The following is a 24,449-nucleotide window of genomic DNA, read 5'->3' as shown; positions in this document are numbered from 1 at the left end:
TTTTTCTTGGATGTCAAAAGCACGGGAAGTTCTCATATTTTTTAGCAGAGAAGAGGGGTAAAGGTGGGGGGGAGAAGGAAGAGTGCCCTTTTGTTGCTACAACATAAATAGTATGTTGCATACAGCTGGTTGCACGCTTCCCTGTGTGGTCAACAAAACAGGGAACATATTTTAAGCTTGTTTTCCAAAACACTGTATGAGAAACTTGCCCTCAGAGGCCCATGAAATAAAGCCTCTGAGCATGGACATCTCACCACGCACCACCGGACGCTCGCTGCTGCTGGGTGAATGGAGGAATCGATGTGCTGGGGCAGCCCAAATCATGGGAAAACAGTGCTGCAAATCACATCTCTCTATTTCGAGACCATGGCACAACCTAGTTTAGAGTAGTTTCTAAAACCCTTTATTTTGTAAGATTCCGGTAAAGCAAAAATAGGCGAGGTTCAGATAGAGGCGACAAAAATGATTAGAGGCCTCAGCAGATACAAGGCAAAATTGATAAGGGTGGAAGTGTTTAGTTTAGCAAGAGATGAGTAAGAGGGGATATGATAAAAGTACACAAATTGTGACTCGGCCTGAGAAGGTACATCTGGTGCTATTTGCCATTTCTCATAGCGCAAGAGAAAGGGGACATTGAATGAAGTCAGGAAGCAGTAACCACCAAAGAAAAAAAATTAAAGCAGATAAAAGGATTTTTTTTTCTTTCTTAATACACAACTCATAATTACTCGATGGAACTTACTGTCACAAGATATCACCAGTGCCAAGAGCAGGGGAGGATACAAAGAAAGGATTAGACATTTGCACAGATAGTAATGAGAGCATTTACCTTCGGAAAGAAAAAAATACAAACTAGGGTACAAATGTTTATGCTTCAGGGCACGAGCCAACCTTTAATTGCCTGAGGCGAGGAGGAAACTTTCTCCAATGGACAGGTCCTCTAACTGTCCTTCACAAGCCCAAGGACGGCAGCCAGGGCTGGAGAGAACCCATGTCCAACTGGATGCAACTGTTCCTGCCCCTCTGCCTTCTTGGGTACCACCACCCTGCACTGCTGACACCCACCTCTGGGACCATCGAGGAGCCACCGGGCACAGGGACAGCCCATGTCAGCCCCTGTTCACGTCACCTGGCCTCAAGCCGCTCATTTCCTCTTTCTTCTGTGCACCACATTGAAGTTTCAGGTCCTTATTTCACCGGCCCTTCCTCTCCCTGGTATTTCGACTGCCATTTTTACCTCCCTCAGAACTAAACCTGCAGCTTCAGTCCCTGCCACCCATTTGGGCTCCCACCGAGCGCTGACTCCCCCCGGAGCCAGTGGGTGAAGCATCCACCTCCTCTCCTGGCAGCGATGCACACACACTTGAACACAACTTCAAGATATCAGGCAAATTTTCCTTTTTTTTTTTTTTTTTTTTAAATCTGGAGCTGTTCCATAGAGGGAACCGACATCCCTGAGGAGGAGGATGACCCTCCTGCCGATCCGGCACCTGCGGGGCAGCGGCAGTCAGGCGCTATTACGGACCGCGGAGCTCAGCAGCGCGCTGGAACTGACATGCGATTCCGGGAGACAAAGAGAGATTTTGAAAGCAAGTCAGTCTATTAAATTTATACCCACCTGCACAATGTGAAACAAACCACATCTCGGTTTCCTTTCATGTGCATGACAGTCTTAACTTGTTTCTTTTAATCCCATAAAAGCAGCTAAAGCATGCAACATGCTTCCCAGAGATGAGGCAAACCTGTATTTTACTTCCTGACAGTGATTTAGTTTATAGTTGTTTTTTCTTTTTCTATTTTTTTTTTTTCAGGGAAGATAATGAGCATTGTCCTAAGCTGGTTTTACAAAGGAAATACTACACGCTACATGCTAGACACCTGGCATTTAAAGAAGAATCACATAAACTGACACCATCTGTAACGGACCAAATACAGCTGCAACCCCTCGTGCTGCACAGACACCAGTATCAGCCGCAACAAGAGAACCCAGCAGCACTCTTCAGGGTTTTCTGCTACAAATTCAAAGTGCCGCTCATTTAGTCAATCGTACCTCGAGTAGGACCAGGGAGAGGACCAGGGATGTGCTGAGGCAGAAACGACTACGTAATAAATCCAGCAAATCCAAAGGGGTGAAGCAGTAATCCATGGAAACGCTCCACACAAGAGGGGGTTTTAAGTGCCTTTAATTCCCAGCTGCAAACCCAATAAGCTGCCAGAAGGCGGAGACCGCCGAACACAAGGGGTTAATGGCCTTGCTAAAGAAAATGACACACATAATTTCCTTTTATCATAAAACAATACGTTTATTATTTTCTGTATATCTGTTAAAGGGCACGGCCTTCTGAGTGGAAAACAAAACACAGCTCGGTCACATGTTTATTTGCTTCAGCTACTCCCTTTCCCTTCTGATAAATAATCAAACATGCCATCCAGAAAAAACAAAACCAGTGAGCTGGGAAATTTGATGGTCATCAAATAGACTAAGATACCAAGAAAAGCAGCCCACTGTTCCCACAGCGAGTTTTCTGCCCCACACCTACACTAACATCTGAGTAAATAACTTCAGTCACTCTTTCCATTTTCCCCATGCAATTACTCCTACTGTTAAACAAATTGTCCTTAAGGCAGTTGCAAACACCATTTTTTTTTTTTCTGCAAAGTAGAACAACTTCTGAACATTAAAAAGCCAGACTAGCAATATATTTTAAAAATATGTTTGTTGTACTTGTGGTTTGGCTGAACACACAGCTTGATTTCTCTCCTGCTCGCTCTCTTTTCTAGGAAGATGGGGGTTTACAGTTTAAAATTTTAAAGTGTATTTGGATCTCAGAGAGGCAGGAAAAGCCTTGAGGAGGATTCGCTTTCACCACAGGGCAGGCGGCATATTCTCCATTTTCTCTTACGTTTCACACTATATGAGCACGACAAATGCTTACCAAAAACAAGTTACCTGCTATTATATTTCAGTGGAAGAAACAACCGAGAAATAACAAGTAGTTTTTTAAGTCACTTGAACAGAGAGGGAAAAATCCAGCATACATGTTGCAACACGGATTACCCAGAGGATCTACACTATCTTCCAACAACCCCTGAAGACCATTCATACAACAATCATTAATACTGAAAAACTGCAGAGAAAATCCCTCACGTGAGAAGTTAACAACCATTACCCGGCGTGAGCACGCTTTCTCTTTCCTTTTGTAGTACCACAGGTCTAAACAATAGTAATATGAATGAGATAATAGCCATGCTTGTCTCAGCAGCCTGATTTTTATTAGCATGAAATTGGTACAAATATTAGCGAGGCTGGTTCGCAAGCGGTGCCAGAGCTACGATGCAAACAATTTGCGGAAAACAAAAAAGCAACTCGGCGGGCTCGCACCTCTCTCTTTGGCTGCCCAGAACAGCAGACATGCTTCCTTTTTTTGGGGGGGTTGCTGTATTGTGTATTTTTGTTGTTTTTTTTCTTTTCTGCTAATTGTGCAAGTGCGAGGAGCCGCCGCAGCACCGGGCGAGCAGCAGGGATGGTGACACACAGCTGCTCCTGCTCCACAGGGACGCCGCAAGGCGACGGGCGCCCCGGCAGAGGACTTAGTCCTCGCCATGCTCCTCCAAAGCTGGGCCAAAAACCCACCCTGGTTGTCAACACCGCAGTAAACAACCTGAACCGGCTTCTTTTTCTTTAGACCCAAGCGATTCCCCCCTCCTGCGCTGCCAAGCTGCCCGCGCAAGGCAGCAAGTTAAAAGTTCAGCCCTGCCTGCGCGCTCCTTCTCTCTCAGCGCTCGCAGAGAAAATGAAGAGTTTAACAGAGTAAGCTCTTACTGTCTGCCTTTAGATTTCCGTCTTCGCGCTGGAGATGCGTTTCTGGCTGTTTCTGTGAAGCGGGGGCTGAAGAATGGTAAAAAGATGTTTGAATAAACAGGAAGTGCAGAGCAGCCGGAGCGGGGCTGGAGGAGCCGCTGGAGCGCTGCCCTTCGCCGGCAGCCACCCGGGCTCTGCCTCCACAGTAGCAACCTCTGCTTTTCCTAAATGACAAAGAAACCGCAAGGCATTCCTTCCCTAATTCTTCCCTGGCGAAGCGGCGAGATCGGCCAGAGCTCGCAGGTAATCTCAAAAGTTGGGTTTAGCACTACACCAGGCGCAGACAAACCTTGCAATTCTGCGTTACTGAGTTCCCCGTCTGTAATTAGAAACATGCAGAACTAATTTTGTCCCCAACTAGACCAAACAGCAGCAGAAAGCACACCTCGCTTCTGCATCTAGGCAAAATCATATTTGCACATAAGTTCAGCCAAGCTTGACTTTCCTTCCCTCTGCAGTGCTGTAACTTGCTCTTAAAACTGGCTCGTGAGGCTGGCCGGGCTTCAGAGGTATTTTCTCTAACTACGTGAATTGAGATATAAACAACCACCCAAAAAACGCAACTTGTCTCGGGCGCAGGACTCGCATCCAGCATCTCGGAAAGCTTGCCTTTAGCATTCAGACAGATGCTTTCCCTTCTTCGCCGTCTCCTTCCCCTCCCTAAAACCAACTACCTATTTAACTCACGATGACTAACTAACCGTCTCCCCACCCAATTATCGAAGCCCTGTCTTCTGTCATAGTGGTGACATGACACAGATATTGTCAAGAAAAAGTAAACTGGGGCTGGCACTCCAAGGCAGCTTGTGAAGAGATGAGCAGTCGAACAGCCATATTCAATAAAAAAGAGGAACAGGATTCCTTTAGAAAATGTATTGCTGTTGTGGCAACGTGCTGCTGCCGCTGAAGGGACTGATTTGTTATTTAGCATGTAGTCTTGGACTGTCTGTCATTCTGGGTGCTAATGCTCTGCTAAAATAACTCATTGGGAGCTGTCAGTGGGATGTTTACATAGGCCCCCAATCTTTTCTTCATACAAGGAAATTTTTTACTGGAATTCATCTTCTTTTGATCTCACATTCAAAGCAACAGCAGCTTGATAGACATGCAAGTCTGAAAGCAAATCCAGACGCTGAAGATAAACCGCCAGAGTATGACAGGCAGGAGCATCTAAAGCTTATAAAAATGAAGAGAACAGCATGTCGTCTGAGTATTACAATAGCAGAAATCAAGAGACATATTAGGTGGAACTGATCAGCCACAAAAACAGTTCAAAAGGCAGATCATAGAAACAGAAGACTAAGCTAGGGAAAAAAAAAAGGAAAGGTCTGCTCTACAGAGGCATCACCTCCTTTCTGAGTAACACAGTGTTTCCGCTCCAGCATGTAAACTTAAGGGGGAAAAAAGAGGAGGGCTTGTGCCATCTCTACTAACTCAGCAGTTCTTACCTTCAACTCACCAATTAATTTGCCGAGCGTACATTTCAATTACGTGTTATTCAAAGTGAAATAAAAATAGGACACTGTGCCGCTTGTGTCTGGCCCAGCCTTCCCAAGGGGATGGGGAATCGGTGCCTCTTCGTTAGCGAACGGGAACCGCATCCCCCTGCAAGGCCAAGAGGGGCCCTGGGCTCAGCCCCTGCTGCCCACCGAGCCCCTGCATCTTTCAAAGGGCTGAGTCGTGGGATGCTCTGGAGCTCTGCCTCTTTCTCTGGTGCAGAAATATTAGTTCGGAAGGTAATTTTATTTAAATTGAATTACATGTGCCACAGAGTCCGCAGATACATACAGAAGATGGCACTTGCCGGGAAACAATTGCTGAAACTTTCACTAGAAACCCATACATTTTTAATTTTTCTTCCCCAAATAAGCTTCTTATTCTAATTGAAGTCAGCAAATATAATGAAAAAGTAATTCTCAAACAATTTTGTACTTAGAGCTGTTTGTTAACAAACACTGAACGAGCAGCAGTGTTAGGTTAAAGGGCAGCAGGATTCCACATTATAATTTAGCCTGCGGTTATTTCTGATTAAGAACACCCTCCGGGACAGCAAAGAAAGATCTTCTTTTGCAGCAGGCACAGCTTTTAAAATCAGCCTCTTCTGCATAATAAAACCAACAGGAAAACTGTGGATTTAAAACTGTATTAACCAATTTGAAGTGGTGCAATCAGTTTATGTCTCGCTTTCTGCAAAACACCATTCCCTGCCTTAGTCAAGTTACAAATATAAAAATGCTTCCTGGATTCTGAAACTGTTGTAAGAAAGTCACCTTCTGTCATGCTTATGTAGCTATCTAATGTGCTAAAGGCTGATTATTTATCTTTAAACTGTACTAGTTTAATCTTTTAAGGTCACCACTAATCTGCTCCAACCTTTTAAAAAATAGCAGCTTTCAAGACTTACTGCTGGAATCACTAAACTCAACACTGAATGTCATTGTAACGGATACATTAGCCAGAATGAGTGCAGTTTTACAATGTAAACACCAAATATAAATCCCCACCTAAATGAGAAGAAAAATACAATCTCCATGCCAGGAGAAATGTCAGTAAATAAGATCAACGCCGTATTATTTCACACAAATATCATTCCAAATCATGCTGCTATTTCTACCTCCTCCCCCGCCCTCCCCACTGCAAAACAGGCAAAACTTGGGTATAATTTAAAGGATCATTGGGTGCTTTATCTTTTCCCTTCTGCAGCAGCAACTTTGCCTGCCCGCTGCAAAGCCTCCTGGCCACATTTGGAAGTCACTATAAGTCCAAAAACCCTCTCGCAGGTTATTTTATGTGTGTTTGCTGCACAGTGGCCCTTCTACAGCCTTTTTTCTTTTCCTCTAGACTTCTGGACTTGAATGTCACTGTAGACCTTGAATGTGAAATGGCTTCAAGCTAATTGCTCTAATTGCTTGAAGATGTGCAGGCAGGTGAAACCCGATCCCCTTGGCCATTGTAGAGACCAGGAACAACACAGGAATGTTTACACAGTGGTTTGAGTTTAATAGACAGTAGAGCCGAGTTTCAGACAGCTAGCAAAAACACAGCTAATAGGTGACCTCTTAATGTAGCCCTCCTTTTTAAAAACAAAATACAATTTCATTTTATACAAGGCAGTGTCCCTAAATGCCAAGGTTATCTGCTTGACTTTTTGAGTGAGCACGCACTGCGTTGCACCTGACATTTATACCAGAAACTCTATCCTGAACGCATTTCCCTCCACCTTAAAACAAAAAGCACTTTACATGTCAGTCACCTTACAAACAGATTAGAGCTGGATGGAGTTTCCTAGTAAAGTGCAGTCATTTTAATCTAAAATTGAGTGGTTTTCACCAGTGTCATACTCCTTTTGCCCAGAAAACACATGGCAAGGGATGTAACCTGAAACATGGCATCCCCAACCTGGGCACGCACCCTGGCAAGGACCAGCACAAGCCCTTGGTGGGGTCTTCTGGAAAGGCAAAGCACAACTTCTAATGACTTTTACTGCTTTTCCAGAGCTTCCAGTACGTTTGCTACACACTGTGAAGATACAGACTGGCTGCAATACCCTTCTCCAAAGGTGCAGCTTGGTTTCACACACGGCACAAATTCAGCAGCAATTCCTCAGGCAAAACTCCTCCTGATGAAGAACTGCAGCATTGGGGGTCACTGAGAACCAGGTTTGCTTTCCAAGAATCATGAGGTAAGTAAAACACGCTTGAAACCAGCCAAAGACTGCCAAGCAGGTACAGTACAAGAGTCGAAAATGAAGCAAAAAGAGTGATTTTGGCAATAGCAGTAGCATAAAGGTATTTACTCTAAGTCTAGTCCAAAAAACAAACACTGGAAACAGGTAATACCTAATACTCACTTTCCTGGCACGGGCGCTTTGAGTTTTGTTGCCAGTCTTAAAAAACGGTTAAAATTGCTTGCTTGGGTGAATATTAGCAGGGGAATGACATATTACCTCACAGACAAACAGGAATAAATAAAGCAGCATTTATGTAGGAAGGAAAAAGAGAAGGCAATCTTAGGAACAAGACTGGAGAAAGCACAAATGCACAGAGGCAGAAAAGGGGAGGCCAAACCAGCGCTTATTTAGTACCAACGAGAATGAAAACAACCCCACAGCCCTGCACATAAAGGGCATTTCCAGTCTGATCTTTGCAATTCTGCTCAGAAAGTTTGAAATTCTCTGGTACCTTATACTGAAAGTACCAGAGCCCCCCAGGCAGAAGCAAACAGGAGCGGGAGGAAAGCTGCCCCAGCCGCTTCTGGATGCAACCTCGGATCGCAGGAAGACAATAGAGGCTGGTTGCTGTGCTCTACCTTGCCGGTTGCTCCCAATCCTCAGAAGCAAATGAGTAACTGATCTTAAATAATACAGAACAAAGGGAACAATAGGAGCTAGAAAGCAAGCTGGGATAGTTGGGAACATGCCTCTCTCTGTTGGGAGACAATTTCGCAGGCGCACACACACACGCACCGAGTTGTTGCCTCGTGTTCCCTGCACATCACCTCCAAAAAGCTCACATTCCAGCAGCCCTGGGGTTTTAATAGATTGTTTTTTTCAGTATCCCCCAGAAGAGAGGAAAAAAAAGAAGTTTGGAATAGACAGAAAAAAAAAAAAAGCACAGAGTCAATTTAAAGATTTAGTATAAACGAGTTCAAGCCTGTGGGAGGAACGCTAAGTGGAAAAAGTAAACAGGGTCCCCCGAAGTAGCTCCCCGGGAAGCGGAGCCGGCAGCCAGTGCCTGGCACGGCGCTGCCCCGCGCCCGGGGGTCAGCCCAGCTATGCTGAACTGACAGGTTCAGTTTACAGCAGGCCAGCACTTTGTTTGGATATACTGGCCTTGCTCACCGCCAGCTTAACAACAGATGGCTAGAAAACTTTCATTATGTTGCGGAGGGTTGAACTGCAAACAATCGGGGAAAACTGTGAAAAGTTTAACTCTCTGCAAGCCGAGCGGGGAAGCACTGCCCGCGCCAGCCGGCTTCTCGCTCCCACCCCGGCCGAGTGCGCCTTTAAATTAATTAAAGCGGGCTGGGATGATTAATCATACCTGGGCACAGTCCTAGGGATGCTCAGGAAAAAAAAAATTGCAATTTGACAAGGTCATTTCAATAAAAGTAGCATTCCAGAAGAAAATGGACTTTGACGGATTGAAAAGCTGATTTTAAACCTTCCTCAAGCCTGTGGCTTCAGGGAGGCTATAGAAAGTTTCAGCCATGATCCCCCAATCAGGGTTTATCAAAAGCTTTCTGACAAGTGTTTTTCCATCTCCCGAAACAGAGCCCCCGTCCCTCAAATTCCCACTTCAAACTTTCACACTCGATGGCAAGAGAAGGCCGCCAAATAATCCAGCACACAGATCTGAATATGATTTATCCAAATCTGTGTATAATTTAAATTTTCATTAAATTGATTCGATTCATGTGCACCCTAATATCTCTTAACGCTCTTAGGCAGGTTATAAATGCACCTTCCGAGGTTTAATTTAATTGACAATCTTATATACATCTCATCACTGGAAACACATTATTTTATATTATTCAAGAAATGAACGAATCTGTTTTCCACAAATGTATTTTAAAAGCGAATCTTTCCTGTTATTGAAAGAAAATTGTGTTTATTACTCCGTTAGCATAGTGTAAACTCATAAACGTCAACAGAGAGTACAAGGAAAACTGTCAACTAAATATTGTTTCCTTCATGAGCTGCTCTTCCAAGTCAATTACGCCTTTCAACTTCTGGGGCATTGTATGATAAACTGGCAGTAAAAATCATTCACATTAATATACCATGGTGCCTTGCCTGCAAAAGGTAATTAAAGAAGTAAATGACTCATAAGAATAGACATATTAGCTGCAAAATGAAAGGCAACTGAGCTGCCACATGAAAATATGTACCATTAAGATACTGCATTTTCATATTCCTGTAATCAGCTTCAGTAGACTAATGCTTATTTAATCCAGTTCTCTGCTAAGTCCATCAACAACTGTTTTTTGCTGTTTTCTCCTTGACTGAACATTATGTGTGCAGGTTTGGAATAAATACCGCAATAAGATTTTTGCATAGTCAATTGAAGAACAGGTTTTTTATCTTTTAAAAACTATTTTTCTTTCCCACCAAGAGGAATACAGCAGAGAAGGACACCAAGAACATCCCCATTTTCTGGGGTTCTTTCAGCGTCGATACGTCTTGAGTGAAATATATACCCTGTTCCAGCGTGCACCGTTTTGATTCGTGAAAAGGAAAAACAAGCAGGAAAAACAAGCGAAATGACTCCATCGTGCAACTTTCCTATTCTTCATGCAGGAAACGCTTTGCCGTGTTAAAGCGGGTTTCCATCAGAGCTGGAAAAATCAGACTGACTTTTTCTCAAGCCTGTGAGGCCAAGGGGAGCGAGCAGAGGAGCGGGCGCCGCGGGGATGGTGGTGGAGCCGGAGACATGGGCTGGGCGGCCCCAGGGGCATCGCCCTCCACGCACATCCCCACAAGGTGCCCTCCCCAGCTGTGACTTTCGGAAGGCTTCAGATGGCAAGAGACCCAAACTCCAAGCCCACACAGACACTGTCTGGGCATCCCGCCCTGGCAGCTGATTTTTGGGAGCTGGGAGCTCGCCCTGCCTTTGGGTGACGCGTGCTGTGCATCTCAGACCAGCCCCTGCTCTGTGCCCATCGCACAAACACCAGCCTTTTGGTAAAGGGTCTTGGGTTTATCTTCCCAAGCTGTGTCCTTCTTCACCCAAGGGGATGGCAGCGTGATGGTAAAATTCAGAGGACAAAGTACACTTGTCTCCATCCTCCAGAATAACACCCTGCAAAATACTCAAACATCCTGTTTGCGAGCCGTAATTAAAACATTCTTCTCATCGCAATAATAGCTCTGTAAGGCCAAGATGCAAACTGCTTTTGACAGCACACCTACCACAATTATTTCATTTTCTAAAGTATGGGGTGGAGTTAACTCCAGTATCTCAGCTATCACTATGGTGTGACTGTTGACAAACGCTGACTTTTCTAAAGAGCAGACGCTCTGTATGTATCATCCATCCTTTATTTATTGTGCATGACAGAGGTTTATCCTTGCAAAAAGAGATCTTTCAATAAAAATCCTAACACAATGCTTTGGAACCTGCATTATAAGTTGCTTATTTATCACTATTGGTATGAAATAGTATAAGACTTAAAATGTAGGATCAATCCTTATTTAAACTGTATTATTGCTTCTCCATTTGAGCAGACATCACTTTGTACCCACAATTAATGAGCTCTAGTCCTCTTTCTAATTAAGGAACAAAGGTTCTTGTGTGCAGAGTATAGAGTGACACTGTCTAGAGAACACACATTTAAACAGAGGAGAATCCTTCTAATTACCTTAAAATAGGATTTTTAATATCCAGGAACATAATTGGATCAAGAAATTAGAGCATTTCCAGCAGCATTTACAAATAAGTCATTACAAAACACTGTTAAAAGGTAATAATGCATCCCTAAAAATAATGGGACCTTATGAAGACTAGTGCCTAACACTTTCATATTTATGTAATTAACCTTTGTGCATTGATACAGTAACAACGCAATACAAAAATTATTTTATATATGTGTATATATAGAGACAAAAAAAATGAGTCAACTATTAGAGCGTAAAATACTTCGGGCTCACACAGATTAGCATCCAAACACATAATTAAAAAGTCAGAAAGGTAACCTCGCTTTATCCAGTAATTAGGGCTGGTAGAAATAGGATAGTGTCTCTTAAAAGTGTTACAAATATACCGCACTCCTAAATAACCTGCACTGCTGGGAAAGTATACTTGCTATCAAGGGCAAAGCTGCTATACACTGAGGTAACAGTAAATGACAGACTGTTGTTCAAGTCCATTAGCTGCTATGTGATAGGAGCACATTCACTAGCACACGACCTGTGAAAAATCTTAGATCTCTTTAAATCTTTGAATTGGATTGCTGCATTAATTCTTAAGAACTGCAATCCTTCAACCAAGTCAAATTACCCTCATTAACAGGGGAAAAACTGCCTCTGCAATAAGTTAAAAAAAAAGATATTTATTACCTATAATCACTTTCACGTACTTCACCTGGGAGCGTGACAAACTGGGACAACAAGTTCAGGGGCTGGCACCAGTTCAGCGGCTGGTGGGGACGGGACGGAGGGGACGCGGCGGAGCCGCCTGCGCGAGCCCGTTCCTGCGCCCACGCTCAGCGTAAATCAATGTGCTTCTTGGGGGAAAAACCTCAATAAACGTTCTAAGAAAAGAAAAAAATCACTAAGAATAAGCACAGGCACTGAAGCGATCTGTGTGTGTGCCACTGAAATAACCGCAAAAGAGGAGGGGAAATTCTTCAGTTATTCAAGGCTTGATTAGAACACTACTTCATAATTAGGCATGTTACAAGTATTGTCATCAACCAGAAAATTCATGTACTAACTAAAAGGTCTCAGAAGCTGGCTCAAACCTTCTATTCATTAACAACATCTGCTATTAATGTTTAACCCTCATAAACATGCACAAAACGTTCAGCGTTCAACAAAGATTAAAAATAAATATTTTGTTGTTCTATTTTATCTGTGTGGCGATCTGTGCAGTTCTGAGAATATCAAGAATCGCTAAAACGGCCATAGAGATAACAGACAAATATTTGGTCTTTGTTGGAAAGAAGATATTTCTTTCCCCAGTCACTGCTTCTCTGCACTTCAGATGTTACAGCTTCGAGCCAGGCCAATGCAGCACAATAAACAGCAACAGTGACATGCACAAACACCTATCTGAGCTATGAATCATTTATTTTAAAGGTGAAACTCCCTGGAACAATTTTCAGGCTGAGTGTTTCAAAGGACCCTCTGTTTAAATTTTTTTTTAATATAAAAATGAGCGTTCCTGGGACAAAAGGTTCACTGCAAAATGGGGAGCTAAGTCCAGGATCCAGAAATGAGAAATAGAGACTTTCATCTTCATTTTACTCTCCCGAGTCCAGATGAGAGCCCTGATCTCGCAGCCAGGCCCTAACGGGCAGGTCTTTGGAAAGACTCATTTCCACCGCTGTGGTTTTAACGTGAGCACAGTGACCTGCTCGCACAGACTGATTTTCAGTGGTGAGTGATGAGCTTGTGTGACTCTCTAGTGACTCCTGGAAAGGCACCGGGACACCCTCTGTCCCTGTCTCTCTTCCCTTGGATGGGTGTTGGTGGCACATGTCCCTGCCTGTCCCCACCCTGGCTCACATGGGTGGCCCTGGGGACCTGAGCAGCGGGTGGGCAGGTCCCACCTCTCCTTCCTCCCCTGCCCACCCACCGACTCTGTGCTGACCCCCAAGTCTCCACAGGGTCCGGGGTACCAGCATCAGGTGGGTGAAGATCCAGCCTGTATACATCTGACCATAATATTTTTAATTTGCAGTAATGCCAGAATTACAAACCAAGCCACAAAAGTCACGAAAAATACAGCTCTTTTTGTCTTCAAACATGACATTCATGGCGGATTCACTGTCTACATGTTGCAGCACGCTCTATTCTTAGCATCGTGCCTTTTAAAGTTAGGCCCATTATTTTCTACGGTGTATCAAGATCAGTATGTATAACATATGCCATATTGTTGACACTTCCCTGGATGTACTGCATGCCATATGCCTAAAGCACTAAAAGGGGTGATGAACAGAGCGGCAATACTGAAAAGAGAACAAGATACACCGAGCATGTTGAATGAATTCAGTTATATAATTCAGCCAGTAAGGGTTTCCATACATTTAACAATCTCTTCTTCCCCCCCACTATCCTTTTTTTTCCCCATTCTCTTGTATAAAAATGAATTTAACAACTCTCCGCTGTGAAAAGTTAACACGCTGGACATGTATTCAAAGCAAACATTTAATCACAGTGGGCCCACCAGGTCTAAAAAGTATACATGGAAAGATAGATCATCTAAAATCACGCCAATAAAACAAACAAAAAAGGACAATTCATACATTTTAGCAATAAACTGGAAAAAAAAAAATAAATAAAACAAACATACAGTTCTGCTCCTGTTTCTACTTGTCCTTTATTTTACCTTTCATAAATCTATACTCCAAGTCAAATTCCTAGAACTAGGGAAGATGTCATCTTGCCCATCTTTAAAGGCTTATTTACTAGTTTCTTTACTAAGAATTATTATTTGAAGAACCCAGAAAGTAATGCTCTCTTACACTACAGTATTTTTGTCCCAATCTTCTGGAACAGATTATAAAATTGAAATGTAAGACGGAACACAGCCGAGCTATATTTATAACAAGAACGCTGCTCTTCAGCATCTGATCCATACACATGTGTATCCTCATTTCTATGCCATCCCTCCGCACACTCTAATGGGTACACTAGCTGCATACTCGTCATTTTAAAAAAAATATATAAGAGAGAAAATAAGTAACTGACTCATCACTGAGAGCAGTTTTGACAGTACTTGCACGCAGAGCCCTGCCAGAAAGGTTCAGACTATTCAGTACACCACTTGCAACCAGCTACAAACGACACACCTTGACTGAATGAACAGCCGGGAAAACCAAAACCATGCAAACTCCCAGCCCAGGTACAGGCCGGTTGCACAGGTGAACCCAGCTCTCATCTCCAAGTTCAGTCCTTGGAGCTGTGTGCGACCTGGAGGAAGGACAAGATCAGGGGTGTTCCCACTGCCAAGACACCGTAAAGGTCCCTGGGAAAATCATCGGAGAAATGTCCAGCGTGTGCACAGGGCCCGTCCAGGGGAGCATCTCGCCTGGCGCAGGGGTGCGTGCGGGGAAGCCGGTCGCTCTCCCAGTGTACGGGGGGCACGGCCGTTCCTCACCGGGATGCTGCTGATGCTCTGGGCTAATGATGCCACGCAAAGCTGAGGCTTCCCCATCCTCTGTCACCATACACCCACAGGCAAAGGATCAAAGGGGCTATGAGAAGATAAGGAGAACCCATTTTCATTTCAAAACATGAGATCACTAGAGAAGATCAGTTCTGTTATGTTTCAGTGGTGCGTTGAAGGGGAATGCTGCATTTTAGATGTGCACGCACATACGTATTTATTTGAGTAAGCAACATCATTAGCAACATAAAACAACATAAGAGGAACATGGGACTTTTGTTAAAGTGGGAGGCAGAATCCTCTTCCTGAAAACATCAAAGCAGAAGAACACATGCTGATGTTTAAAAACAGTCTATGTCTAATACAGAACAGCAAGACTTAAAAAAAACCCCACAAACCAGCAAATCTCCCCCTTGCTTCACGATAATTTCCTTAGAAACAAACCTAGCACTTACTGCTAACCAGGAATTAGCTGTCACTGCCAGTTCAAAGCATGGGTTACAGTGAGTACTCAGATAAAAATTTATATACATAAATTTCACACTGTCAACACTAGAACAAGTGGAAGTTTTGTGAGTGTAAACGCTTGCACTGTATCAGTATTGGGCCAGAAGGTAAAGGAGGGCATATGTCCCAAAAAATTAGAAAGGGGATGGGTCTGAAGAAGCATGGCAGCACCTGCTCTGGTCCCGCTCTGAGCTTGCTTTGGGGGAAAACATAACAAAACAAAGCAAGAATGCTTCATCTTGCAAAAGCCATGACTGTACAGCTATTTGCACAGGGAGCTGGTGAACAGGCATCACGTCCTGTCAGCATCCCTGGGTATGTGCTTTTAATACATTACCCTTGGCCACATGACATCAAGTAATGGAGCAAAAAAAGCCTTTTACCTTCTGGTCTCTAACTCAGGGCTGGTCCAAGCAGAGTACAGCCAAACTTTCTACTAGCTGCTGGCAATGTTAGTTTGATGGACTTCATCCAGTTCCTTGTGGGCTACTGTCCATATTAGGAAAAAATCCCCACTTGACACTGGCACCGGGATCCGCAGACACCGGCAGTGTTACAGACTTCTCCTCAGAAGCCAGGTTGAGACACACAGACCGCAGCCACGCCAAAGTGTCCACGATCCTTCATAACGTTGCAAGGAACAACCTTACCAGGGCTAGTTAAAACATCTCTTGTGCCCGCATGGTAAAAAAACCCCACGTAGCACCACACCGGCAACAAAAACAAAAGTAAAATATCCCCTAACCCACCCTGTGGTGAACTTAGTTTCCTTTTTCATGCCGCACTAGTTGATGTTCACAGGAGAGCTCAGAAGGGTAAAAGGGCATCGCTAACATGGCAGCTATTTAATTCCACCAGGCAGATCCCTGAGACCTGTAACGAGTGTCTGCTTCCTACCCATCAGGCCATTAATCACCGAGACTCCTAAAAGGTTCAATTCATGTGCCCACTCAGAGAACTCATGAGATGCCTGATAGTCATATGTCATTTGAGAAGGGAACAAAACTGTATTCTTCTCTGAACTGATGTAGCTCCTATTACCAAGAGACACCCTCCCTTGGGAGCAACCAGAAGAGAAAACTGAAGGAGAGCTGACTCAAAGCTCTGCCTCACAAAGACACATAATTGATGCAGAAGGGGAACAGAGTTGTAAGGAATCTGCCACCAAGCCTTATTTTGCCAATAAGCTGGGGAACTGGTGAAAGGATTTTGAAAGTGGTGAAAAGTATCTTCAGTTTTTGCTAGATACACCCCAGACAGACGAGCTGCCCTCCAGCTAAGACTGTTCCTCCTCCTTGGGTAAGAGCTTGGCAAAGCAAAGGAAGTTTTTGCCGTCTTAATATCAGACCACTTCTACTACTGATTAACTTCACTCTTCCTGGGACCCCCTGAGCAGCTGGAGGTGATGCCTGGGCACCACACATGCTCACAAATGCTTTGCTTTCCTTGATTTCCACTGCTTCAAAATCTCAATCCTTATCTAGCAATGCTCTCAAAGGCCTGGGAGCTTCTCACCTGGGAGACAATCCCAACCCCAACCCCAAACACAGCACCCACGAGGTCAACCGCAAACACAGGGGTCCCGTCTCGCTTGGGGCATGGCAGCCGTGAACCGGGGGTGTGCTGACCCCCCCGCATGGGGCTGAAGCGTGACACACATATATATTGTCTGACAGTGCTATTTCCTGGAAATGACAGCTGAAGAGAGTACAAAAAAGGGAAATACACTCTTTCGCAGCTTAAAAAATGTATATGGTTGTATCGCTCTGCGTTTAGTGGAAAATTACGAAAGGACAAGCCATACTTCATCCTGCCCACTTGCTTCTTCATACTGCTTTTCTTCATTTAGTTACTGCTCTATCAGGTAAGCTAAGATAAATCAGACAAAAATATAAAAATCTAAAAGCACCTCAGCAATTGTTTCACATCTTCGTTAGTTTTCCTGGAAATAGTCTATGCCTCAACAGTAATGTTATCCACGTTCTACTTTTTCCCCCCCCTCTAGAAAATTCAGCAATGGCAATTTTTCCCCCAAACTAGACAGTGAAACTAAGTTTCAGGCATCCTGGCATACTCACTGCCACTCCATACTTTATCTTGTTCACTGGCACCTTTTGATCTCTGAGGCTTTGGAAACACTGAGCTGAACTGATCTCCTGCTGTAATTCATAATTACCAATTCACAGCATTTTTCAACACTCTGAAGATGCCAGCCTGCTGCTTACGAGTTAGCATACAATTGAAAATATGCTGAAATTTGTTAGCCAATTGGGATTTTTTTCAAAATTTTCCCTATTCCCCCCGAGTGCTACAAAACCCACATTGAGCTGCTGCTCTTACCGCAGAGCTAACTTGGACGCTTGGTGCTGCAAAGAGGAGGCAGAGGGGCTGCTTTCAAAGGGTTTACGACATTGAAAAGGGGTTTATGATACACAAACAGCCCTTTTCAGGTTCAAAAATCCTCTTTTCCCATTCAGCATACCATTATCCCTATCGGTTTCATCCGCCTGCAGCTGGTCCCCAGCAGGCAGACACAAAACGCGGCTCTATGGGCGACAGCAGCTCTTACCTCTTGGTGCGAACTCGTCACCGCGATCATCTCAGGCCAAGGCAGGAGACACGTGAACGGGCACAGCTCAGTCCCAGCCCAAACTGCAGCCCACGGAGGGGGCAAAGTTGCCTGTGCAGATGCTAATGGGGTCATCCCAGCCGCCACTTTTGTATCCAGAACACAATCTTGGCTATTGTGCTATGGCCATGAAAAACTTAAGCTGGACAGTTAGAATTTTGCACTCTCAGTTTTGCTATGAGGCCCTGTAGTATATTTTGCTTTTGTGGCTTACCTATGGGACCTTGAGCAAAGGAAATCCATGCTGGGAGTGAATGTAAAATATGGGACCAGGCAGGCTGGAGAGAAAGGTTTTAACCAGAAGCGTTTGAATTAAACTAAGTGTTTCACCAGAGGCTCAATCCTTCATTAAGCCTGTGCCCCAAGTTCCCTTGCAAACTACTAGCAACACACAGGCCCTCTGAAACGATCTTAAAGTCCTTCAAAGAAATTAAAAAGCCTCTTTCCCACCACCTGGATTTTATAGATGGGGCAACAGAGCATAACTAAGCTCAAACATTTTCTGGTCCTCTCTTCAATATAATCAGTGGATTTAAAAACTGGTAAATCTGCGTAATCAATTTTTGGTGCTGAAAACAAACGAAAAGAATGTTCTTTTTAATCTTTAAACAACCATTAAGACACTTCTAGGGAAACATTTCTCTATGTCCCTGTTTGGCGGGGAAGCGTGCCAAAACACCAGCATCCCGCCGGTGGGAGCGTGGCTGCTGTGCTGCAGGTTCACACGCACACACGTCCTCCAAACCATCATGTGCGGAGAGACACGTCTCACACCAACACCCCCACTCAAAATACTCCACAGACTTTGGAGAAGTTCAGGTCCAGAGCCACATCCACGTTTTGCATCTCAAGTTTATATTTAACTCAAAGATAAGGATTCTCTTGGCTTTTTCCAAAGAACGGTCTTTTAAGAGGTAACATTCAAAAACCAATTAAAAAAGCTAATTTAACATATCTCCAGTGTGTCACTAATCATTTAAAGGGCCTTGAGGCTGCTGCACTCCCACTACAGTACAGTAGCTTTCCCAGCCTGCGGGTTTTCAACTGACACCCTCTGCGTTGATATTTTTTTCCAACTTCAGCATGATGGCATATTTTAAACTGCCCCTCACGGCTGATGTCCTCTGCTCGTGCCACCGCCGGGTCCCAGCAGCACAGCTATGGGCAGGACCAGGACAGGACATGGCTCTGCTGGAGCCCACATGGTGGGGCAAGGGGTGTTCTCTGTATCAACCACGGCACAAGGTTCAGGAGAAGAGAGAAACATAAATTGTGATGGAAGAAGTCAAAATGTAATGAAAAGGCAGGGGGGTGATCAGGATCCCATAGCAAAAACTAACCTCAGTCATTTGCCAGGGCATCCACCATTTACTGACTAATCTGAGTTTTTCTTGCAAAAAAGGCAACAAGAATGACCCTTCTGGACATCTTGGCGGCCTGACCCTGAAGACCACTTGGCAGACAGAGTATGTGAGATGGGGGAAACACTCCATCTTCACGGAGTGGCATAATCGGCGGGATTATCACCGGGTTGTTTCGATTTTCATTTTGTGCACAGCCCAAAAGGCTACAAAGCCTCTGCAGCACCAACGGTGCTGAGCAGCCCGCACCTCCTGCCCTTGCCTTGAGCACGGGACGGGCACATCGACCCCTGCACGGCTCCAACCTCGAACCGTTTGTGCACAGTCCATTGCTCAAACACAACGTCCTGGCCCCCCGCCTTGGTTTCCAACACCGAACAGCAATGGGTGTTATTAACAGAAAAGAGTGGCAGTGAGGAAACGGGTGGAAGACCACCACTTAAATACACCTACCTACTGCAAGTGAAATTAATAGTCATAAAAAGACAAACCTGTTCGAAAAGTTTTCCTTTCCAAATACCTACAGCATACCCTACCACCAGCATCAGTAAGAAGTTTTCAACTGGATAACTGCTAAATGAATATATCTGCTAAAGGAATCACTTTTTTTTTGTGCACTCCAAGGTTATGTGTTTAGCAGGCTTCGATACTTCAATGAGAAATTGAGGTGGCAATGATTTGCAGACTAAATTAATGTTAAATACTTCAAAGAACTGGACAAACAAGTCAGCAGCAAAAATTTTATAGGTTCACTTCCTTCAAGGGAACTTAAAGAGCCAGGATTTTATTGCTGTGAATTCTAGTCACTCCTTTTACCCCTCAGCATCTGTTTGAAATATGTAGTAGACAATTGCTTTTTTGGCTCTGACTCAGGTGGTTGAAATACAGGACAAACAGACTACTGTATATAAGCTTTCCTCCAGCAATGAAAATTTTTATTAACTCTCTTGCATAGCAAACTCGGCTGCCTAGCTTCCAATCCCTACAGAATCATCAAGGAATGTGGCTAGTTATTAATTCTGGTGGTCAAGCATGGGGTGGATATGCTGAGACTTGTCTGCAATATGTAACCTCACATTTCAGAAAAAAAAAAAAAAAGAAGAAAAATAAAAGCTTCAGAGGGAAAGAAAAAAATAAATGAGTTCTGTTTAGTTCATCATTCATATGTGTAAAATTCCAAGCTAAATACTAGTTCTGTACATAAATATGTCAGCCTTGTCAAATGCTCCTGCCAAAGAAAACACGGCCCACGGTGGAGGGGTTCAGAATCACCCTCAGAGCCATGAACCTGCCCCTTCCATCCCTGTGTCACATCTGGGAGTTTTCTCACATTGGTGTTTCATAAAAAGAACCTGCAAACGCTGCCCAAAAGTTGCTCTTCTCACCCCACCCAGCTGAAGGAGCAGGGAAAAGAGAGAAGAATGAGGATGAAGGCACATGAAACAAAAAAAGAAGGTCCTTGATCCCCAGGAGACTTAACTTTATTTGAAAGCATCCTGGCCACCTGTAACTCCTACACTCACTGCTTCTGCATCCTCAGCACTACCTGTGTGCTGGTGACCACTGTCACAAAGCTTCTGATCCCTGAGAAGCAATGTGAGATGGCTTCCAGCATTTAACACTGAGTAAAAAACCCTCCTTAAGTTGTGGTTCTGGGCTAGTCTGAGCCAACCTTTGGTTGTTGTGGTGTATTACAGATTGCGTTTAGCCTTCTGTTGTGTTTCCAATATCATAAATACCTAATAGCAGCGCTCAACATTTAAAAATAAACACTTGCCATATATTTTCTACACAAAACTCTGTCTGAAGCCGCACTGCTCGGCAGATATCATTTTTTGTATCTTTCATGAATACTTAACACATAGATTATTAAACGGTTGGACTCGCTCAAAGCTCCCCTTGAGTTTTGCTATATTTTTGAGAAAGAAGGCAACGGTCTACAGCCTGCTGTCTATTTGCTCAAGCTAATTTCTGCACCAACACATTTCATAGTTTAATGAGTCCATTCCACCAACGTCATGAACCAGAGAACATGACTGCAACGTAAAGAATGTGAAGAGCCATCAAGGGCTGCATATTGCACAGTTCTCTGTATTGTGACGTGTCTCGCGACACTACATCTCCCTGGTCTGATACACCACAGCCTGAAGCAACGTCCTTACACCACTTTCTGGTCATCACACCCTATAGGTACGCATTTGACCTTCCATATCTCTTCCGATTCCCCCAAGGAAAAGCACAGAGGAGGACATTTCTCATCCCCTCCCTACAACTGCAGCTGCTGGATAAGAAAATGACTCTTCTCTCTCCTATTTCTTACTGCTGGTAAAGAACAGAACTTCCCTTACAGCTTTCAGCTCCTGCTCACGGTTCCATGGGGAGCTCAGGCTCTCAGGCACCTCGGTTCATCTGGCGAGCACCCGCTGTGCTGCTCAATGTCAGCTCGCGCAGGGAGCTCCCGGCCCCGGCCGCCTCTCCAGCAGCTCCCTCGCAGACAAATATGATATTATGAGCATATTATGGCAGCTGTGGCCATTATCCTGCAAAACTGTGCCCAGGGTCTCTGGGCATCTCATCAGAAAGCACTGTAGATGTGCAGCCTGACAAAGACATGACTACTGTAACTCGCCCATGTCCAATTCATTCCTAGAAAGGAATTGTTCAAAGCTGGAATCCACCAGAAGAAGAACGGTCAAGTGCTGTAATCCTTAGGAGACAACCTCAAACCCCCCCTCCAAGCGAGGCCGGCCAGGCGCGGGCTCTGGCAGCACCGCAATTTTGATGCACGGCCGCAAAACATTTTTCCATGTCTACTGAGTCACATCAACTCCAGAAGAAAGAGTGCCCTCTCCATGAAAAAGTAGGTGCTAGATGAAAAAATACAGATTGTCCTGAGGAAATATTGGAAAACGAAGTACAAGTCCACGTTGGAAAAGGTCACTCACACCATTTATCAAATTTTCCTTATATTGTTTATCCAAAACACTCAGCAAACCATGCTAGTAACATCAATGGTAGCCCAAGCAAGCTCTGAAAGCTACACCAAGAGGACTGTAAACTTCATATTCAGCAACGAGCAGTCAGCTTTTGTCACCATGCAGATAAGGAAAGGAAACAGACACAAAGTACCCGATTATACAATCTGCAACCTTCCCCAAGATATGGGATGTCAGAAAGTCCACAGAGACATGATTACAGTTTAGAGAGCCCACAGTCAACTATCTTACCCTTTTAATATGGTACTTTGATACATATATTGAAACCATAGCCAGAGATGAATGGTCTTGGATGCAGAATCCATAAACTTTACAAGTGAACAGGCAGTATTTTCCGCTTAAGCATTTTTGGTTTCTGCAATGGCATGGCAGAGCCCGAGCACGCTCCTCTGAGCGAGCAGCTCTTCCTCACCACAAAAGGCTCCTGGTCTCTCCAGCTCCCCACACCTTCTGAGGGGCCTGAATAAACCCTATAGATTCTCTACAGAAAGTTGTGCTGATGTGTACCTTAGGCAAATGAAGCACTAAATAAAAATGCCAGATTAAATGCTACGCACAATTCTCATAATACATTGTGAAAATTGCTAAAAGCACTGTAATGAACTGCTCCCAGGATTGCCTAATCCTGCAGCCTTGAGCCTACAGATTCGCTTGGTGCTGCTGTTGCCTTGCCCAGTTACGCAGCGGTTCCCGTTCGTGGAGGAGACGCTCAGCTCCAGGATCACACAGGTTTTGCCTGGCAAATGATCATTATGGCTTTAACACCTCATGCTTCCAAAGCATCACTTTGAGAAGGAGACAGGGCAGGTAACCACATCTCGCCATTGCTGAAGCCGCAGTGCAGGTGGCCTGGGCAGGCGTCACCTCCTCGCTGCGTCCCCTCACCTTGTTCAGACAAAGCACCAGGCACCGCGGGAGTGAGATGCAAGGAGAAACCGCAAGGTAGGCTGGAGAGAGATGGATGAACTAGTTTTATCAGCAATGATAAAACATGCACACACATACAATTTTAAAGGGGAGCACCAATCTTCAGAATATCTTGAAACTGTGTTCTGGCAGCTTTTTCTAGCCCAAAAGCACTCCTTGAACAACAGAGCGCAACCCTGAGAAACCTGCCTGCTTTGCTCCTATTCCAATTTCTGGATCGAAGTGTGGCCTTCTCATTTAAATGTTGCCACCTGCCATCTTTAGCCTTTTTGCGTGTGTGTGTGTCACTTACACTCTTAATTCTCATTTAAGATTCAATTTAAATTCCCAAGATGAAGCCGGCTCCTGCAGCATGAATTCGGGATATTCAGCAGAACAGTTCTAGGAGTTGCCGAAGTAGCAAACAGCCTCAGCTAGTGGCATAACTTAATTATGGTTTATCTGATAAAATGCCACCTTCATACAAGAGACTCCAAATAACATGTTTTCCTTGAAATATCCGGAGTCTAATTCATCTGTTTTACTCCTGCCTTATGCTGGCTTAGCAACACCAGCAGCAGCGTTACACCGACGTGAAGCTGAAATAAATTCACGGAGAGACAGACGCACCGCAAACACACAGAAATTAATGTGCTTTTCACTGCTGTTCATGTACAAACGCACAAGGAAAAAAAAAATAAAGAGTTTTTCTTTTCTTCCTCGGTTTTCACAAGTTCCTGGCTATCATTCTGAAATGTAGATATTCCCATCATGCCTCGGTGTTTTTCAGCCCCATGATGCCCTCACTTTTGATTGTGTAGATGAAGTTGAAGTGCACAGGGTATTTACTGATCCAGTTATCTTGTTCTGTGACAGGCAGAATCAATCAATCAAGGGGCCAGCTTTATGCTTACGTATTCCAGGCACATCTCCGCACTTCAGGATACGAGATCACAGTGTTATCCAGCCAAATTTGATCAACAAATGCAGTTCCCCTGTGCCACAGCAATCTCAGATGAAGATGTTATTATGTGGAACTGAGCAAAGTGATAAAGACAGTACAGAAAAGGGAGGAAAAGTCCAGCTGGACCTTTCTGACAGCCTCTATATACTATGGCTGCAGCATCCCTTTTTCTGAGGCTAAGAAAAATCACCTATTCCCCAGCAGCTGTTGCAAAATGCTTTCTGGCCACCTTGGATCTGTTGGTACTTAATGAAAGAAACATTATGCCATGGAGTTTGCTAATATATTAAACGCTTAAATGCTGGACAACAGACCACAGACCCTGACACTGTATTTATGGAGATTTTTATAACATGGGATGACATACTGTATTTTTCATCACTGTGTTGTGAACA

General features: G+C 44.2%; 1 protein-coding gene across 11 annotated transcripts in view; it reads right to left on the bottom strand.

Annotated features, from left to right (window-relative positions):
• Positions 1–24,449, bottom strand: part of FOXP1 (forkhead box P1) — a 383,067-nt gene that overhangs the window by 120,435 nt on the left and 238,183 nt on the right. Inside the window, exon 1 of one of the 11 annotated variants that reach the window (XM_082060429.1) lies at positions 3,824–3,862. The exons of the other annotated variants lie outside the window; for them this stretch is intronic. The gene's annotated coding sequence lies outside the window, so the exon portion shown is untranslated. Of the gene's footprint in view, positions 1–3,823; positions 3,863–24,449 lie in introns of those variants that run through there. 11 annotated transcript variants of the gene reach the window in all.

Source organism: Streptopelia decaocto (genome assembly GCF_964273445.1).
Source record: "Streptopelia decaocto genome assembly, chromosome: 8".
In the NCBI taxonomy this organism is placed as follows: Eukaryota; Metazoa; Chordata; class Aves; order Columbiformes; family Columbidae; genus Streptopelia; species Streptopelia decaocto.
Note: the sequence above shows the minus strand (reverse complement) of the source record. Positions and strands in the feature narration are given on the sequence as shown.